General features: G+C 47.6%; 1 protein-coding gene across 1 annotated transcript in view; it reads right to left on the bottom strand.

The window, feature by feature from the left end:
- Coro1c (coronin, actin binding protein 1C) overlaps nt 1-18571 on the bottom strand; it is a 66268-nt gene extending 47697 nt beyond the window's left edge. Inside the window, exon 1 of the mRNA NM_011779.3 lies at nt 18476-18571. The gene's annotated coding sequence lies outside the window, so the exon portion shown is untranslated. The remainder of the gene's footprint in view (nt 1-18475) is intronic.
- Between the last annotated feature and the right edge of the window lie 1090 nt (nt 18572-19661).

Here is a 19661-nt window from a genome sequence, read left to right on the forward strand (position 1 = left end):
TGGCCTTTAATTTGTCTGTCAATGATTCTCAAAGAAGCTTTATAAATCACACATTTTCACTGCATTCAACACTAACAGTCACAGGAGACATTTAAAGGGAAAAAAAAAAGGCTGTGTGTAGTAGCTCACACCTTTAATCCCAGCACTCTGGGGACAGAGACAGGTGGTTTTTATGTGAGTTCATGATTCAGCCTGGTCTACAAAAGTAGTTCCAAGCCAATCAAGGCCACACATAGTGAGGCATAGTTCAAAAAAACAAGACTTGCCTAACTTAATATAGATTCGTTTTTATGGTTTATGTGTATGGTTGTTTTGTCTGTATATTTGTCTGTGTACCACATGTATGCCTGGCGCCTGAGGTCAGAAGAGGATGCGAGATCCCCTGGAGCTGTAGCTACAGATGGTTGCAAGTCAGTATGTGGGCGCCGGGAATCAAACCCAAGTGCTCAGCAAGAGCAACAAGTGCTCTTAACTGCAGAGTATCCCGTACTCACTAATAAAAACTTTTAGAAAGAGGGCCACCTGCACAGCAAGTTACACACAGGCAGCTCAGCTAAGCCGAGGCTCTGGGGAGTGGTAGGAGGGAGCTGTGCTCTAAGCTTGCTGGACTTGCTAAAGGCAGTCCCGCTGGAGACTGCTGGCTCCCTAACACACATGCAGCAAGCACAGGGTAAGAGTCTGTGTGTTCAGCATATCACGACAGAGAATGCTAAGGACAGTCAAACCCATGAAAGCCTTCAAGTAACTTCTCTCCAGCCAGGGACGTCTGGGCCGACGCAGGTTTCAATTACACAGCCCAAAACAATCTGGCTCTAAAATGTTTCTAGAAACAAAGACAAGAAAATAGACTTAACCGGTGGCTGCGGGGCCAGCCTGGGCCACAGGAAGTCTGAAGGGGAATCGCAAAGCGCTTGCTTCCCGGATCCGCATTTTCCAGCGCTCTCAGCGACATCACACAGCTGGCTCAGAAAGAACGAAATACTGAGAGTCACAGTGACCCGGAGCTACAGAGCATGGCCAGTCGGCTCTCCTGCTTTCTCAGCACTAAAGTCCACATCACACGTCCCCTCTGCTTCTCAGTCAGTAGACGACACTCATCAGAGCCCTACCATGGGGTGCTGCCTCGACGGGCACAGTCCCACTTGCTGGCTCAGTGATCTTTAAATATGAAACGACAATGAGCCAACACTTTATGAGCATTGAGAACAAACGGAAAAGCCAAAATTCAGAATACAGTCTGGATAACCTATACTGAGATGAAGCAAAGAAAGCATTAGTCTCACCCACGGGAGTAAATCCTCGCTTCTGATTTTAAAAGCTCTGTTAAGTGTTCAACTGTCTGAGATCATAAAGCACTAGAAATAGTCACACACATGCACATGTGCATACACAGGCATGTACACAGACATACGTGTGCACACGCATCCACCAAAAATGCAATTCCTAAAGGCTACATTGTGCTAGCAGTTCTCTACACATTCTGAAGCTTCCTAGACCCTTCATATTTTACAACTTGTACTCATTTTAAGAAGAAAAAAAAAAGCTGGAGACTACCTGAGGTGAGACAAGAGCACTTACAGGGCAATCTAAGAAAACGACAATGTCATGCAAATGCCTGCCTTTTCGCTGTGGCAGGAACTGAAGCAGGGTGAGATGCCCAGGAAGCAGCTCTGAAGACCAAGAACTCATCTCACACCTGCATCCAGAGACCCTCTGAAGACCCAAGGGGCATTACAGACACGGTAAGTCACCTAAGCCGGAGCACACAGAGGGTCTGTAATTATTAAAGCAGGACACTAGCAAACAGCAAAGATGTGTGTTCACAACCCCTCCCCTTTCCTAATCTCTGCTTATCACCAGTATCTTTATGATAATAACTGCCTCTACCCCCTTGGCCTGCATCTGAAGACAGCTCAGCCTCTCCCTGCCCCAGAGAACACACGGTGGCAGCCCAGAAACCATCCATGGCTGCAGGCGTCTCCCAGAGGCCTCTGTGAAGAACCAAATTGATCCCAAGAGTCCTCAGGCTGAGTGCAGAACTTCTGCGGATATGAACAGCTCAGAGTGCTTCGGAACAGTCCTGCTACACTGATGACCTACTTTCCTTATCAACAACAGGGAAGGGAAAAAAGGCTGAATATGACTGTCCAAACTTGCTCGGTCTGTTCTGCATTACTTAGTCAATGAAGTTTCTCTCGCAATAAAATCTCAATAATTCTTTGGAAATTTTATTGTTTCAAGAAATGAAATGACGAGATTCCCTGATCTGAATAATAGGATAAAATAAGAAGGCATGTTTATAAAGAATGTTGTTAGGAGCTGGGCAGTGGTGGCACACGCCTTTAATCCCAGCACTTGGGAGGCAGAGGCAGGCAGATTTCTGAGTTCCAGGCCAGCCTGGTCTACAGAGTAAGTCCCAGGACAGCCAGGGCTACACAGAGAAACCCTGTCTCGAAGAAAAAAAAAAATGTTGTTAGGATCAGCCACAGATACAACTAGCAGCGTCAGAACACACAACGAAGCCAGGCGTGACCCAGGATGCTGAGGCAGGAAGGCTGGGAATGTGAGGCAGCCTGGCAATGCAGTCAGATACTGACTTAAAGACACAGACAACTTCAGCTGAACACGCCTGGTGTCTTTCCCCTGTGCATGCGGGGATGTATTTTTTTTTTTACTTTTATTGTTTTTTTTTTTTTTTTCAAATACAAATGTTACTATAAGTTTAAGTTTCATTTGGGTCAAGCAATGAAAACACCCAAATGTATTTTAACCATTATTCCCCCGTGATCATTCCACTTTAAAAGATTCTGATGCTGAATTGAATTCTATTTCACTTGTCTGAATTGGCAGCATTTTCTGGACCCAGCTTCCACCAGTGCTGGTCCTGGGCTTTGGCTCTCTAACTCCATTCAATTCTAAGTTTCCATGGGGTCACTTGGAGCACCAGGAGTGTTGCAAAGGCCCTCTTGCTTGGTCTCAGAATCCCCTAGCACTGCTCGCCATCCCTCTCAAAGCCACAAATCAGATGTGGTATTTTGGTTGATTTGTGTAGATGTCAGTGCTAAAGCAGCTAGTCCAAGTGCACTGCTTGTATTTATGTTTTAAAATAGTTCCAATCATGCTTTCTTAGTGAGCAATTCTGTGGCATAAGACTCTTATGGCACAAGATTCTTAACCTCTAGTTGCATCTCATTTTTTTTGTTAGTCTTTATCTTCTGAATAATTTTTTTTTCAATATTCCCAATTGCTAGTTGCCAAGGAGAATTTACAAGTGAAATTTGTTTAAATTGACAATGTTTTAGCTACAATATTTTTCTCACTGAGGACATTTAAAAGCTCACAGTCAGCATTTTAACCATTGGGCCACCATTCTTATTTACTATGTGTTCTTGAGACACATTATTTAATAATGTCTATTTTTATTTAGTGGGTGTTGTATAAATTTAAGTTTATTTATTGCAAACTTTGAGTATTGTTGAATAGAAGCTTTAATTTTGAACATGTGTCTTTATTTAGTTGATATCTGAGATAGCCTATCTTCTGAGCATGGTATTTATGAAAGCTATTCTCCTTCTAGAAAACTCCAAAATAGAAACTTTAAAAAAAAACTAATTTTAGTAAAAATGTCAGATTGTATTGTCCTAAATCATATAACTGGACCATACAAAATGGCAAGCGGGGATGTATGATGAGGAGTCACAGGACGCTGCGGGGGACCACAAGACACTGTGGCTCTGGTAACTGACAAGGTCATCCTTGACTGCCACCTACCTGCCTAAGTTATTCTGGTCCTCTGGTTATTGTTTCTTCCGCTATAAACTGGAAAACTGTTTATAATAAAATAGAATGAACTGTTTCTTTATCATCATGCAAAGCCTAAGTCTACACACTCTGTCCATCAGTCCACACCTCCCTAGGAAAACACACGTGGGTCACGGAGAACAAATTCATTTCCAGCATCTACAGGGTCACACACATGACACACTCAAATGTGAGTGAGGGTCCTTATCCTTCTAGTTCATTTCTTCAACAACAACTTTGGCCTCAGTCACGTGCCACACTGGACACCGCAGAAGACTGACAAGCACCTGCTGTCCCAGAAGCTAACGCCATGGTGGACGTGAACTGGCCAGGAGGAGGGTAGTGGGATGGGGCATGGCATCAAGGATGGCTTCAGGAAGCCTGAAGGTGGAGCCCAGAGCAAATGAGGGGAAAGTGGGGCAGGACATCAGCATGTCGGTTCACACGAGGCTCTAGGCCAAGTTAGGGATTTCACCTTGTGTACTGCAAAAGGTTGGGAGGCACATGCGCTAATTCCTCTCCTTCTCTCTCTCTCTCCTTCTCTCTCTCTCTCTCTCTCTCTCTCTCTCTCTCTCACACACACACACACACACACACACACAACTGTTGAGGAGCCCAGTGTCTGGCACAATCACTTTAGCATTTTAAAAGTTCCCTTGAATACAGCTGGAGACTGGACATTCAGGCAGGAGCTTCTGAGAGCTCTAGGGGATGCACTGTCTGAGCCAGAAGTACCAGTCCCAATTGAATCAGGAAAAAGGGATGGAGCCACAGGACACCACCAGCTGGATTTCAAACACTGTATTTGATAAGAGGGGCATTAAAATTGATTCTAGCATTAGAAAAAAAAGTATTAGTGTGACTGCAGAGGCATGTGTGCTACTGAACATATATGGGGGTCAAAAGACAACCCACAACCTACCTTGTGGGTTCTGAGGACTGACCTCAGTGGCCAGGCCTGCATGGCAAGCACTTTACCGGTGAGCTAGCTCACTTTTGATCCAGGCAGTGTACTCCCAGAGTGCACTCCACCTAGAGCAAGAGGCAAGGATGGCTGACCTCCAGGGTCAGCAGTCAAAGACCCTTCTTATACAGCCAGGTGCAAAAAACCATCACCTTTTCAGATGGGCAACTGCATCTGCCACTTGAGGCTGGGCTACAGCTCAGAGGTGAAACATCTGCTTAGCATGTGGGCAGCCCCAGCTTCAGTAGTCAACTGTAACACACACACTCACTCCTTTGCCTGAAATAAAGTGTATTGAAAGGAAATATACTGAGGAGACTACTTGAAAATAAAAATAAGGCTGGGCATGGTGGTGCAAACTTTAACCCCAGCATGAAGCAGAGGCAGGCAGATCTCTGAGTTTGCTCTGATCCAGAACAAGTTCCAGGACAGCCAGGGCTACACAGAGGGAGGGAAGGAGAAAGGGAGAGAGGAAGGGAGGGAGGGAGGGAGGGAGGGAGGGAGGGAGGGAGGGAGGGAGGGAGGAAGAGAGAAACGAGAGTTACACCAGACATTCACACAGACACACACACACACACAGACACACACACACACACACACACACGTGGGAAAGACAGACAGACAGACAACAGAGACAGACACTAAAAGAAAAATTCTCTAGCTGCAAAGAACAGTGGGAAGCATAGCATCAAGTGGCAGGAATACTCTCATAAGCAACCACATTTAGTCTGTAGGAAATCGCTAAGAAACGACAAGAAATAATAAACACATACAGATATACAAATATAGTCATCTTTTAAAGTTGCCAGAATGACATATAAACACCCACAAATACACAAACGCAATTATGAAACGATCCATTTTTGTAGCCATTTCTAACACTGAAACCCACCTTCCAAACCACAGTGTATAAAGGAGCTCTGAGCAGGACGCTGACCAGGTGAAGCAGTGATGATCGCCCTACCCAATTCACCCAATTCTAGGGCTGGACTAGAAGTCCCCTTGGGCTTCCCTGGTCCCTACTCCTCCAGGGTGCGCACGCAATGAGGACATTGGCTGCCCTCGTATTAAAGGCAGAGGCATTGCAGGGAACGCTGACCCTTACCTGGATGCACACTGGGCTGTTCCTGAGTCCACTTGGACAATGACTTCAGATGATCGAAAACGCCAGCCAGGAAGTGAGATTAGTTCTTGTTTAAAGCTAAACTCACTGGCCAGAGCTACGAAACAACACTGTAAGAATTGCTAGCTGGGTGAGGTGCTGTAGCCTATGACCTCAGAACTCCAGAGGCTGAACCTCAAGACCAGCCGACGCCACACAGTGAGTGTGAGGAAGATGGAGCACCTGCTCCAATCTCCAGCACACCCATGGGGTGGCTGTACATGCCGGAGCCCCAGCACAGTGGGCAGGTCCTGAGCGATCTCTGGCCAGCAAGCCTAGCTGCAATGGCAGCTTCTGGTTCAGGGAGGACCCTCTCAAGCCAGCAATGCAGAGAGAGACCAACAGAAGAGGACTCCTAACACTGCTCCGGCCTCCATACCCACACATGGCTACAGACACTCATGTGCACTGCCCAACATACAAACCCCCAATGCTGACAATATTCTGAATTTGTTCAAGAACTTAATCAAGTAAACGTCCAGTACCCAAACTGTGGGCTGGCAAGATGGCTCAGTAAGAGTTAGGACGCCTGTGGATAAACCTGATAACCTGCGTTCCTAAATTCCCCCTCCCAGATCCACTGGAGAAAAACAACTTCTACAAGTGGTCCTCTGACCTCCAACCTTCAGTGGCCCAAGTACTACGCAAATTAATACAGGTGATTTTTGTTGTTGTTCTTGCTTTTGTTTCTTAAAGAAAATAGATGTGAGTCTCTACGTACAGGTGTGGCCGGCAATTAGGTATTCTTCAGCTAACAAGGGTGTAGTATCAGCTGCTTGCCAGCCAGGGTATCCTGAGAAACAAAGGCACAAAAAAACCTGATCATTCTATACCTTCAAGAAATACAGACTATAATGGTACCAGTGTTCCCATTCTCCAACTAGAAAACAACTCATAGTTCGCTTAGTTTTTAATTCTTACTACCTTAAGGTGACTGCTTAGTGCTGGTGGAGACCACAGACTGGTCTCTGCCTTTGTAGCTTCATGTCTAAAGTATACTTTTTGGTTTTATTTGTTCGTTGTTGGTATCTTTGTTTTGAGACAGGGTCTCACTCTATAGCCAGACTGACCTCAAATCACTCTGCCTCTGACCCCCTGGTGCTGATACTCCAAGTATGAGCTGCTATTCCAGGTTACTGTGGGATCTTACACTCTACTCAAACACACTGAATGGCAACAGGTTCTAGTGGCACGATCTCTGGCAGTGTGAACAAAACCACCCACATTTGCACTATTTTTCCCCACTCACTCCTGATTTAGTCCAAACCAGCACCACCACACACCCTCAGACGCTGCCCTGCTCTGGACATCCCACAGCAGGGCTTCCCAACAGGCTTACTCATGTGCACCCACATCCAAAGACTACGCGTGCGAGATGTTTACAGAAGCTTTGTGCTGGGCTTTTAAATCGTGCCAAAGGCCTTGAGTCCCAGCACCCCAGAAGCAGAGACAGAAGGATCTCTGCGGATTTGAGACCAACCTGGTCTACATAGCAAGCTACAGGACAGCCAGGGCTACACAGAGAGATCCTGACAAGACAACAAGCTGGGCACTGATGGTGCACAGCTGTAATCTGAACACTTGGGAGGCAGAGGCCAGCCTGGTCTACAGTGTAGTTCCAGGACAGCCAAGACTATGCAGAGACCCTATCTTGAAAATAAACAAGTTAATTAATAAATTAAAAACAAATTAATAAATTAAAAAATTAATAAGTTGTACACTTTCAAGGTCAGCTAAACTGTAACAAGCTTTATAAACCAGAAACCACTAACTTGTCCCGGGAAAAATCAAGCTCCCGAGCCTTCCTTCCTCCACTCTGCACGTAGTGTCTGAAAGACAGCTTAGACAGCTGCTCCGGAGCCTCCGTAGGGGAGCACCGGAAGGAGTTTACGGAGGAGCAGAAAGCCAGGCAGAGAATGGGGTGCCTCTGGCACTGCAAGCCTCAGGTGCCACCCTTCCCTAATCCTCTTCCCAAAGGTGTCAGAAACCGCCGTGCTTCCCACGATAGTCCCCAGATGGAGAAAAGAGTGGGGAGGAGGACGGTCATGACCACCAGCAGACTCACTCCCTTACAGATGACAGGACACACAGCCTCCTCCCTTCCAGTTGCAGGGCACCTCTGTGTAGGCTCAGCCTGACCCCCTCATCCACTCAACTGTTCTCCTGAAACCTTGTTACCCTGAACACATACATACAGTTCAGAAAGAATCTATTCATCAACAAGGAAATCCTTTTTCAAAATTTTTGAGCTGGAAAGACGAGCCAACTGTTAAAGCACGCACTACTCTTGCAGAGGGCCTGAATTTGATTCCCAGCACCCATGTCAGGCAGCTCGGACCTGTCTTAACTCCAGCTACAGGGATTTAAAACCTCCAGCCTCTGTTGGTCTCATCACTCATACGTACCTGACACACACATATAATTACAAATAAATACAGTCAGGCAGTGGTGGCACAAACATTTATGGCTAACACTTAGGAGGCAGAAGCAGGCCAATCTCTATGAGTTCAAGGCCAACCTGGTCTACAGAGTGAGTTCCAGGACAGCCAGGACTACACAGAGAAACCCTATCTCTGAAAAAAACCAAAACAATAAATATTTTTCCTTAAAAAATCGTTAGCATGAGATTAACTGATAGACCATTTGCCTAGCACAAAGCCCAGGATTTGATTCTCGGCACTACATAAATGCTTATTTATAATCTCAACATCCAGGAGATATACACAAGAGGATCCTAAGTCTAGGGTCACCCTCCAGCACAGGGCATCTGTGAGTGGACTGACACACAGCCTGTCACTGGTTAGTCTGTGAAAATGATCATCAATAAGCACGAGAATAGCCTGAGCCATCTGCTTGGCTCCCACCACTCCGAGGAAAGGGTAGACACGGAGGGCTGCTCGGAAGAGGCAGGAGGCCTCCGGATACAGGTCCTGCAGAACAAAGCTAGGAGCTGGATCATGGATCCTCTCCTCTTCCACAGGGCTCTTGGCAAGCAAAACCCAGAATTCCACCACCACCATTAACAGTTTAACACTGCTGGGAGTTGAACAAATGCTCTCCCTGGGGTTTATAAAGCTGAATCTGTGTCTAAAAAGCCATCTGAGCCCCAAACACCCAAGTCAGTCTCCAGACTAGTCCTGAGTCAAAGTGGGCCTGCAAACACTGCCTGCCTCCAGACAGAGGAAGACTCCATGGGTCATAGCTAGTTCCCCTCACCATGTAGCTCAGCCCAGGGCACTCACGACACCTCACGCTGCATGAGACTGAAGTGGCAATCTTAGGGGGAAAAATCAACCCAAGACTTCCAACTTCCTGCTGAAGCTTTGCTGTGAAGTATCAGTGGCCAGCACAGAAGAGAACCCGGAACAGCCAACCACCCTACTCCTGAGAGGCTACGGGCCAGCTCGCAGACCCAGAGGAGAGACACTTGTCCCGAGAACCTGCTGACCCAAGTTTGATCTCTAGAGTCAAGGCAAGAGAAAGGAGAAAACCAACTCCACACGGCCGTCTTCTACTCTGTACCGCGGCACGGCACCGCACATGTACCCTGCTACACACATGTCATGCACTCACAAACACACACACGCAGTAAATTCTGAAAATTAAAAACAAGATAAAACCAGACAACACATCTTACCAAGCATCATCCAAAGAGTGGTGGCCTGCCCTTGGTTGGCTCCGGCACCTCTCTCGCTTGCCAAGTGAAACTAAGACGACAATGTTAAGCTAAAGATACTGCTAACCACAAAATGAGCTCGGTGGCTCACTTGGAAAGCAAGTTCTCATAAATCCCTCATTTGGCTCTCAGCTCTAGGAGGCCATCCTCACGGGCACACACCCTACAGGGACACACAGGCACACAGAAAAAAATATCAATTTTTAAAATAAAACCCGAAATCCCTCTGCTCAATCAAGTAAAATTTTAGTGAAAATGTACAGATACCACCCAAAGTCTTTATGCCCTTTATTTTTTTCAATACAGAAATTTCACTTGAAGTAGCTCTGGCCCTAGTTCTGTAGAGCTTGTCTACTTAATAAATTTCTAGAAATACTGCTAGATTAACTTATTTTTATTTTACAGGCATGAGTATTTTGTCAACATGTCTATCTCTGTCCTGTATGCTTGCCTGGTGCCCTGGGAGGTCAGAAAAATGCTTCGGATCCCCTGGAACTGGTGTCATATGTAGCTGTGAGCAGCCTTGTGGGAGCTGGGACTCAAACCCACTCCTTGAGGGCAGCCAGTGCTTTTAACCACAGAGCCATCTCTGCGGCCTTAGCAATCTAAAAATTTTTTTAAGATTTATCTATTTTTTATTTCTTTATTTTTTAATTGGTTATTTTATTTATATTTCAAATGTCATTCCCCTTTCTCGTTTCCCCTATTTTTTATTTCTATGAGTACACTGTAGCTGTCTTCAGACACACCAGAAGAGAGCATTGGATCCCATTACAGATGGTTGTGAGCCACCATGTGGTTCCTGGGAATTGAACTCAGGACCTCTGGAAGAGCAGTCAGTGGTCTCCAGCCCTAGCTATCTAATATTTTTATGGGAGAAGTGTTTAGTTCTGGAAAGGTAAATACTTGTACGCATGTCAGAGGCCTTGGGCTCTCCCTGCTCCATCCCTTCCTTTAACATAAGTGTTCATACATGTGTCTTTCCTACTATGTTAGGAAAATGGCCTGAGAGTCCATATCAGAGGCTGTATAGAAATACTTCACATAAGCAACAGACATAAATACTGACCAAATGATCTCAATTTTGGTCCAAAATGAATAATTGGATATAGACTTATTACAAGTGTTTAATTAGAGCTTTTTCTTAAATCTGAGGTACACTGCTTTTAGCATCTCTTTTCTTTGTGTGCAATATAAATGTTAATAAGGTTTTCTTTTTTTTTTTTACTGTATGTTATATTGAAATAGACACTGCAATAAAAACATAGTGAAATTTAAAAATACAAATAAACTTCAGCACAAATCTCCCTGCTTAACGGCGATGACAGCTCGGGTTCATTCACAAGTGCCCGGAGACACCACTGGGGCAACACACACTCTTATATGAATAAATCAGTCTCGATTCCTTAAGTCCCTAAGAATGAAAGGAATTAGAATCTTTAACTGGGAAAGAATGCTGACGGTTCTGAGAAGGAATTTAAGTGTGTCTTGTGTGAAATAAGCAAATAATGATTAACCCCTTCGTCCTCAGGAGAGCTGCTTCTGAATCCTGTCAAGCACCCATCCAGTGCCAAAAGGGAAAGCAGCTCGCCAAGTCCCCTCACCGCTCTCACCATGCTTGTCCCAGAATCCACTCCAGCTCTGCTCTCCTGGGGTGGCGGCACTCAGCAGCTGTTAGCACCTAGGGACTCACAGTGGCTCATCCAGCAAGCCACTGTGTGATTCACTCACAGGCAGGCTGTCTGGGCTGCCCCGTGGGAAGTGTGATTGTCAGTTGTTCCAGCAACAGCCCCATGTGCTGTTCCTACCCCAAACTCAACAAGACAAGCACCCTTTTTCCCAGCAAGACAAGAGATAAACTCATAATTAACAGGCCTTTAAAACATACAATGTGATCACAGTTTATCTTATTGAAAAAAAATGACTAATACTAACTGCCTTCAACCCCCAGCACCATTAATTAATTAATTAATTAATTAATTAATGAAAATCAGCCAAATGTGGCCAGATACACACCTGCCATCCCAGCACTCCAGAAGGTAAGGAAAATGGTCTGCGGGCCATCCTGGACTATAGAACAAGTTCCTGGCCAACCTAAGCAACATAGCAAGACCCTTCACAAACAAAACTAGGAAGTGAAGTCTGCAGCAAGACTGGCCCCACTGCCACATGTACCCAGCAAGTACCCAGAGTCCTAAAAACATGGCCCGACTGCCCATGTTTTAATCCAGGCGCAGCCAGAGTATGTGAGCAGGGCCTGAGGCAGGAAACTGCAGTGAGCCCTAGACCTGCTGTTTGTAGGTCTGGCAGAAGCACAGCGTGCAAGCTAGAAGGTGGCAGACATTAAACTGGGTCAGACACTAAAACTGGCAGGGTCAGATTATAAAAAGGAAACTGATTTTAACTTAAGGGCCCGTACTGTACGTCACACCCACCTTATCTTCACACTGCAAATGAAATAGGGGTGTGGGGGTACAGCTGAGCTCCAGCTCCTGGGTGAGTGCGTTGCAGAGGCTTCAGAGCAGAGCAGCCTGGTGTCTCCAGCTCTGCCCGTGAGTGCCAGCCACTAGGAAGCTAGAGGCTGGCAGCTGGGTTCATAGAGGTCTACAGCGGTACCTCCCAGGCAGCCAGGATGAAGACTCTCAGCCCCTAAAAGGACACACTCCTTAAAGAGTGGCTTGATACTGCAAGGTATGTCATTCACAGTTTAACTCTTAAGATTTATTTCATTGGTTTTATTTTTCTTCTTCTCTTTCTCCACATTTGGTTTTCTGAGACAGGGTCTCTCCACACACCCTGGTTATCCTAGAACTCGCTTTATAGACCAGACTGGCCTCAAATTCAGAGATCCGCCTGCCTCTGCCGCCCAAGTGCTGGGATTAAAGGTGTGCGCCACCACTGCCTGGCTGGCCCTTATTATTTTAATGTGCTTGTTGTGTACACATGCGCAAAGGCCAGAGGTGGTGGGGCCAGCCATATCAGAGCTCAATGAGTGCCTCAGTGCAAGCCTTCCCCACCCTGAGGTACCCAGTCAAGTACTTGGGATTAGGTCCTTGTCCTTAAGACAGACAGATGGACAGCTAAACAGATCAAATGACCACAAGCATAACACGGAGACAATGAACACGCGTTTGAATAGGCATCTCCAGACAGATAGGTGTGAAACCCAGGCCTCAGTTTCATCAAACACACACACACACAAACACACACACGTCCCTAAAGTTAAACATTCTTCCCTTTGTGCCCAGGCCAGAGGCTAGAGACACGACTCCCACGTGCTCCTACTGCTCTTTGAGAGATCCCAAAGTGTAGTTTCTAGAACCCATGACAGGCAGCTCACAACTGCCTATAACTACAGCTCCACAGTGGGTGCAACGCCTTGGGCTTCACAGGGGCGCCTTCTTTACAACCCTGTTGCTGCAGTGAATGAGAGATAATCCCCAACTGGTTCCTCCTATTGCAGAAAGATAGTATGGGAAATGTTTTTAATTAGACTATCAGAAATGAGCCTAGCTAAAGAATGTTTCCTGCGGTCAAGTCCTGCAAGAGACATTAAAACAGATAAACAGAGGATGAAAAGACCCCTTAATTTCAGCACTTAGGAGGCAGAGGCAGGGGATCTCTGTGAGCCCCAGGCTAACCTGATCTACATACTGAGTACCAGGACAGCCAGGGCTACATGGTGAGACCCCATTTCAAAATAAACAAGAACAAGGGACTCGAGGTTCACCCACTCTTCTGAGTGCGCCAGGCAGGCAGGCAGGCAGGCAGGTGCTGCCGCTGACCTGTGTTCATCAAGGCCAGCCTGTATGCGCCCAGTGGCTCAATCACATCAAACTGTTGGCCCTAGTGAAAGAGACTGTGTCAGAGGGAGGAAGCCCAGACAAGGCCTCAGGGAGAGGTCTCACTTCAGATTTGCAACTGAACACTTTTGACTTGGATGCCAGAAAGGCGCCCGCCCTCCATGCTCTTTCTGTAAAGGTAATAAAGATGTCAGCAACCAGGAACCTCACTGTCTTCAGGATCACCTCAGCTAACTTCTCTAAATTATCATTCATTAGCCCAGTAAAAACACCCAGTGGGCACTGGTGACTAAGCTATGAACAAGAAGGCAGAACCTCAGTGTATGGCATTCGTCCTGGCTTCCTCTACCTGCTATTCAGGGCAGGGGCAACATCGGCTAGTGTGAAAGAGTTGTCAGGGAGTCAAACCTCCCGAAGGACAAGAAGGACCCAGAAAGTGGGAGGGAGGGAAGGAGGAAGGGAGGGAGGGAAGCATGAGCAGGCACCTCAGGAGACCTGAGAGTGGCCTGGAGAAGACTCAGGAGCAACAGTGCGAGACTGAAGACATCACGACACAGACTGCAAATGAACCCTAGAGACCACATAAAGCTGGAAGTTGTCTTCTGACCTCCAAAGGCACTCTGTGTCATATGCGCCTACATATGTACACCATCCACATTCACACACACACACACGTACATATGTGTACACACACACCATTCACATACATGTACATCATTCATACATGCACATCATTCATACACACTCATCATTTATACACACGCGCACACATACATCCCACTCACAGGCACACATCACACACACGCATACTCATCATTCATACATACACTAAGTGAAATAAAAATAAATAAATAAATCTGAACTTACTTTAAAGGATGGGCATCTACAAGATTTAAAAGAGCAACCTTTTTTGTTCAATAGCCCTCTCCGTGATTAACTCAATCCTATCCCCCAACATCTCTTACATTTGGCTTTTAACTTCCATTAACTAAACTGCCAGAGTACTTGGGAGGTTGAGGCAGGAGGATTGGTGTTAGGATGAGGCCAGCCTGGGCTACAGTGAGACTCTGCTGCAAAACCAAAGAAAAAAGAAAAAGAAAAGAAAACCACCAACCAGACAGACAGATAAAAATGTGATTTAAGGTCTGAGTGAATAATTTCTAGTTTGCAAGAACTGACTACTTATGAAAATTTAGTTGTGTGCTTCAGTGGGCAATATCAGAAAAAAACTAACCCACAAACGGCAAACTGTGTGACTGAAAGGGTGTTTATAAAAAAATCTCTTAGAAAGTAAAACAATCTCTGTTTTAAAAACAGGTGAAGCATCTAAATAGCGAGGTCTCCACAGAAGACATGCAAGTGCCCACTGCTCTCACGAAACACTCATCACGATCGCGGATGCAACAGAAGCCAGACCCACAGCGTACTCCTCCCCACTCTGAGGCTGACTAGAACCAAAAGACAGAGAACACAGTGGTCACCGTGAAGAGACACAAAAACTGCAGCCTTCACTCATTGTGGGTTAAAAAACCGCCCAAAGCTGCAGCTGCTTTGGAAATCACAGTTCCTTTGGAATGGCAGTTCCTTCAAAGAGTTAAATACAGGCTTATCAGATAACCAGCAATTCCACTCTCAGGTCAACACTCCAGAGAAAAGAAAATACATTTTCACATAACGAGTGCTCACAGCCGACTTACTTGTAGTAACTAGCCCAAAAGGCAAACACCCAAATACCCATCAAGTATGAATGAATAAACAAAACATGGTATGGCCATACAATGAAATATTATTCAAGCATAAATAGAGTATTCCACATTCACTACAGAATGCATAAATCTTAAAGTATGCTGATAAAATGAGTGACAAAGACCACCTACTAAAGGCTGTACACATGTCTGTCTGTCCTAGGGTGACATATTCACAGAGGCGATCAGTGGAAGATCACTGAGAAGGAAGAAGGCTTGTGGGAAGCTGTAGTGCCCAGGGCGCTTCTCGCCTGGGTGGGGAAATACTCTCAACTGAGTTCAGTGGTTAAATGGCTGCACTGCTCTGTGACAACCCCACGCCCCCGTGAGCTGTGCACCTTAGGTGAGTTAAGTGCATGGTATGTGAGTCATAGCTCAATAAAGCCTCTGTAAAACAAAAAAGAGCCCACTGTGCGCTGTCAGGGGACGAAGCAGGTGCTAAAATAGTAGTGAGTCTTGCCCGTGAACTTCAGAATCTCAACTAGGGCAAGGAAAACCCAAAAGATTCCATTCCTCAGCATCTAGGTCCTAGGCTGTGCTGAAATATTCATGAAGAATTCCGTGTTTTCATACAGTAGCCATCTCTAGTTTAAAAGACACTGGCAAGTACCAGAAGAGTTCTGATAGCTCCCCGACACAGGGAAGCCATCGGATGGAGCACAAGCCCAGGGGCCTTCAGCACCGGGTCAGTAGGCTGAGTTTGAATGTAGCTCGCACTGGGCCACCCCACCCCCACCCCACCCCACCCCGGGAGAGGTCAGGCACTTCAATTACTCTGTTTCTAAAGCACCGGTTTGTGACATATCAAAATACTAAATGAATGTTGTGCTCTCGTAAAAAAACTGAGTCTTCCACACCCCCACTTATTTAGCTAAGAAACTAATAACATCATTTCAAACATTCTATCACATAAGCACTAGAGCGACTCCCCACACAGCTGGAGTGGATCCCAGAAATAATGTTTAAAAATGGTATTTAGCAATCCGGAATCTAATCCTAATTTATACACAGACACAAATACTGATTAGCGTGATCTGGTCGGAATAACAAATAACCATGAAAACTCTAATGCTTCTGCAGTGACATTTCTCCAGGATATTTATGTTAAATAAATTCATGACACTTAAGAGACTGGAAAGATGTGACTAAGATTAAGTTAGAAGCACTTGCTGCACTTCAAGAAAACCCACGGTCAGTACTCCACCTGGGCAGGTGGCTCACAACCCTCTGCTACTCCAGCTCCAGGGAATCTCATGTCGCTGGCCAGCAAGGGTGCACATATATGCACATAACCACCAACAACACCAACACACACACACACACACACACACACACACACCTTAAAATAATAATTTTTAAAAACCTTGTAAATTCATCAGGCTTTAATGTACTGTCCACAAGTAAAATACACATGCGCTCGCGCACATGCGCACGCACGCACACAAACACACACACACAGAGAAAACATGTTCTGATTTCTTAAAAAAGTATGTGTCTGTGTGTGTGACTGTCAACTACCAAAAGACAGAGCACTTGTAGAGCTATGATATAAAGCAATTCTGCTCTACCACATTTTTTTTCCTGTTTATATATGTTTCAGTTCTAGTTACTATTGCTGTGATGAGACACCAGGACCAAAACAGCTTGGGGAGGAAAGGGTTAATTCAGCTCACACTTCCACATCACAGTTCATCATCAAAGGAAGTCAGGACAGGAACTCTAGCGGGCGGGAACTTGGAGGCAGGAGGCTGATGCAGAGGCTGATGGAGGGGTGCTGCTTACTGTCTTGCTCCCCATGGCTTGGTCAGCCTGTTTTCTTATAGAACGCAGGACTGCAAGCCCAGGGGTGGCCCCGCCCACAATGGGCTCAGCCCTCCCACCATGAATCACCAATTAAGAAAAGGCCCCACAGGCTTTTCTATAACCTCAGTCTCACTTTTTCTCAACTGAGGCTTCCTCCTCTCTGATGACTCTGGCTTGTGTCAAGCTAGACAGAAAACCAGCCAGTACAATATGTAACCGCCGCCTAGATTCGATGTTTAATGTCAGGCTGGCTATCCAAACATCACTGCGTGTGACACACACTCCCCAAGTCTCCCTAGGTCAGTGTTCTCTAACATGTCCAGAACCAAGCACTGTGTTCAGCTGCTCTGAAGCTGCGGACAGACAGGAATATGAACTACCATTTGCCTTCACACCCGAGAAGGAGGCAGGAAGCAACTACTTGTACTTCATCATGTTCTTCCCTCTACTAGCAGGCCCTGGTGTCAGGGTGCTGCCAGACAAGGACAATAAGACGCTTTATTATATAGGGTGACTAAGAGCCTCGCAAGTACTGTTTTAGAATATAATCCCGGTAGGGAAGGCCACGGGATGGGAGTACAATTATTTCGTGCCAACCATTTCCAAAACTAAACATATTGTGGCCCTGCGAATAAGCACGCTCTGCGGTCAATTCTCTTTCAAATGCTTACAGGAAGCAATTCCGGGAGAGACGAACAACTTGCAATTTGCTTCTCACTCTGAATCCCACGACCGAAATGTGTAGAGCAAGCCGTTCTGACACCACAAAACAAGGGCAGCCTACATGAAGGCCAAATATAGGATGTGATTCTAAACCACGACGGAGAGAAAGCCTGCATTTCCTTTTCCAGCCTGCAAAAAAAAACCCTTTGAACACTCCCAAAAAAGGACGTCGGGGCCGGCACCTCCCTCCGGGAGGAAGCCCCTTTCTTCTCCGAAAGCCCTGCAGCCGGCTACTTCCCCCCAGCTCATTCACATCACTGGAGATAGATAGGGCTGCTGTGCGTACGCCCGCCGGGGGACCGGCGGCAGAGCTGGGCTGGGCGTCCCCACCCTCCACCTCTGATGTCATCCTAGCCATCTCGGCGCGGCTGAGCCCCACCTGCCCCGCGGGTCACTAGGTTCCGCACCCGGGACAGGGTTCCTCCTCCAGGCCACGCCACTGCAGCCCGCCCCCGCCCCAGGTCTTCAGGGTCCAGGAGGCCATGCACTGCGAGCCAGGCGGAGCCCCGCCCGGGCGCGCCCCGCACACCGGGGGTCCCCCGCGGACCCAGCCCCACGTGAGCGCTCGGCCGCAGGCTCTTCGCAGCGCTCAGACACCGCCTCACGGCTGCCGGGCCCACGGCTGCCCGCAGACGGCCATTCCCCAGCCGCAGCGCCCGGGGCATGCGCGTGCGCCCCGCACCACTCGGCGCCGCCGGCTCCTGTCAGCCGAGAGCTTCACACGCGGGGTCCCGGAGGCCGGCCCGCCCGCCCCGGGCTCGCTCCGGAGCTGCCCCGTCCTGAGCGCGCGCTGCTTACCAGAGCCCGGGTGCCTGAGGCGCCGCCGAAGTCCCTGCTGCAAAGCCCCGCGAAGCCTCCAACCGCTGCCGCCTCCCGCCTGGCACTGAGCGCCGCGCGGGGGAGGGGCGCGGCCGCCGCTGCCCAGGCCTTCGCGCGCGCGGGCCCCGCCCCCGCGCCGGGGCCGCGCCCAACCAGCGCCGCCGAACCACGCTTCACCACGCCCACTTCCGGAAGGTCCCGGTTAGATGCCCGGCTCTCCTTAGAGCGCCCCCTGTGGTGGCGCGGGGAGGTGCAAGGAGACTCGGAGCCCACGCCCGCTTTCCGGGGCACTTGAATGGCCGGGTGGCCACGCCCACGGGCTCCTTCCAGCCCCACCCAGGTCTTTAGAACCAGAGCGGGCGTTCTTAAGCTCCACCCACGGCCCTGCAGAGCCTCTCTATGAGGATGGTCGTTTGAGCGCATCTAACTGCCCACCGAGTCCGTGAGCAGGGCTTGGTTTCCCCCCGCCCCCAAAACCTAGCTTCCCCCAGTTGAGCGCCGCAAATCCCCGCTCGGATTTCCTGAAGACCCGGGGAACCTATGATCATCCTATTTGCTGTACCTCAAGCCCCGCCCACAGCCCTGAGCGTACTTAAACCGTAAGCCCCGCCCCAAGTTCTTAGCCCCACCTCCATCAGGGCTGGTTCAACCCTCTCACCCACGCTCTCTCCCACTACTCTCCAGGGCAGGGTGGCAACCCTTGGGCTGGACCACACCTATGAGAGAGAGCTAAGGAGAAGCAATGAAGACTCCCTGGCTAAAGTCCCTCCATATGAGCACGTGGATATGTGTCCTAGCCCTGTTACTCTCAAATGAAGTGACCCAGGGACCATTTCACTCACCTCTTTGGATTTCAGTTTCCTAATCTTGAGTGTAAGGTTATCCCACTATTAGCCAAAGCCCCTTCAGAAATATCAAGCTTTGAAATACCAAGATCTAAGGAAACTGCGTCCAGAGATCTGGGCCAGCTGAGGGGTTGGGCCATTTATTTCCCAAAGCAAGGCATCTTTACAATTCGCAGAGGGATGAATTTTCACTTTGTTTTAGCCTCAGAGATGTCCAGGAATCTGTGGTCGGCATTCAGTGGTAGAACCCCTGAATTCTTGTTGCAGGAATTAAGATAAACTGCCACCTCAAAACAGAAGGCACACGCCTTTAGTCCCAA

The sequence above is a fragment of the Mus musculus genome, chromosome 5, assembly GCF_000001635.26.
Source record: "Mus musculus strain C57BL/6J chromosome 5, GRCm38.p6 C57BL/6J".
Classification (NCBI taxonomy): domain Eukaryota; kingdom Metazoa; phylum Chordata; class Mammalia; order Rodentia; family Muridae; genus Mus; species Mus musculus.